Source organism: Cryptomeria japonica, chromosome 8 (assembly GCF_030272615.1).
Source record: "Cryptomeria japonica chromosome 8, Sugi_1.0, whole genome shotgun sequence".
Lineage (NCBI taxonomy): Eukaryota > Viridiplantae > Streptophyta > Pinopsida > Cupressales > Cupressaceae > Cryptomeria > Cryptomeria japonica.
This window is the reverse complement of record NC_081412.1, coordinates 436,927,201-436,928,211: the sequence shown is the minus strand read 5'-3', so window position 1 is coordinate 436,928,211 and position 1,011 is coordinate 436,927,201. Positions and strand designations below refer to the sequence as shown.

At 34.7% G+C, this 1,011-nt stretch overlaps 1 non-coding gene across 1 annotated transcript; it reads left to right on the top strand.

The window, feature by feature from the left end:
* Window positions 1-707: 707 nt before the first annotated feature.
* Window positions 708-802, top strand: TRNAY-GUA (transfer RNA tyrosine (anticodon GUA)). Its single transcript has 2 exons — window positions 708-744; window positions 767-802. It is a non-coding gene; the product is annotated as a tRNA-Tyr (tRNA).
* The last annotated feature ends 209 nt before the right edge of the window (window positions 803-1,011 follow it).

Here is a 1,011-nt window from a genome sequence, read left to right as displayed (position 1 = left end):
ACTTCTGCACAATTGATCCAATACTTTTGTACAAATGGGCTCATAATCATGTGCTATTAGTGCTAATAAAGTTGTACAATTGATCTAATTACTAAATTTTTTCTTCCAAAACATGGGTGGGGATTGGTCCACTAAATGATTTTTTAGTGACCTTCTAATTAATGAAATCCAATGAATGACAATTGAAACATGAGAAATGACTTGATTCTCTTCCCTGAAATCAATACATAAAAGACATCCTTGTTCAACGAACTAAAACTTAATATAAATAAACATGAGTATACTGTTTTCACCATTAAAATATCATATTTAAAATAATAACATAGCGTTGAAATATATTAAATTAGCATTAAAGTTTTATTTTTGTCGTGTCTTGTAAGGATCGCCGAGTGGTCTAAGGCGCCAGACTCAAGTTCTGGTTCTCTAGCGAGGGCGTGGGTTCAAACCCACTTCTGACATTTGTTTCTTTTAAGTTAAGTAATTTAAATAATAAACGTAATATTCAAGGGCATTTTATTTAATGGTATGGTTATGGCTTACTTTACAGACAACGTCAGTGATGCATAATCCAAAATTGATATCTGCTTGCTGAGAGTGGTTTTCTGTTCTTGATAGGCGCCTGGGTTTCTTCTGCATTCAGCCACGATTGATTTTCATGCCTTTTGTTTTAACAATTCCAAATTTTAAACAGAAAAATAAACGTAAATCCGACCTTAGCTCAGTTGGTAGAGCGGAGGACTGTAGTGGGAAGCAAATTCTCTAAGAAATCCTTAGGTCGCTGGTTCGATTCCGGCAGGTCGGATCGCGTGTTTTCCCTTTTGGGAAATTACCTCATTCATCATTACAGCTGAAGGATATGAGTTCTACTTGAGTCTTCTTGAGTCTTCTAGATTTCCATGACTGATTTACTAAAATATTTATTTGTAAAAGGAAAATAAAGCTTAAAGGGAAGTAGAATGAGCTTGTAAAGCTTCAGAAGCGTAATGCGTGTAAGCTCCTTTTTTTTCTGAG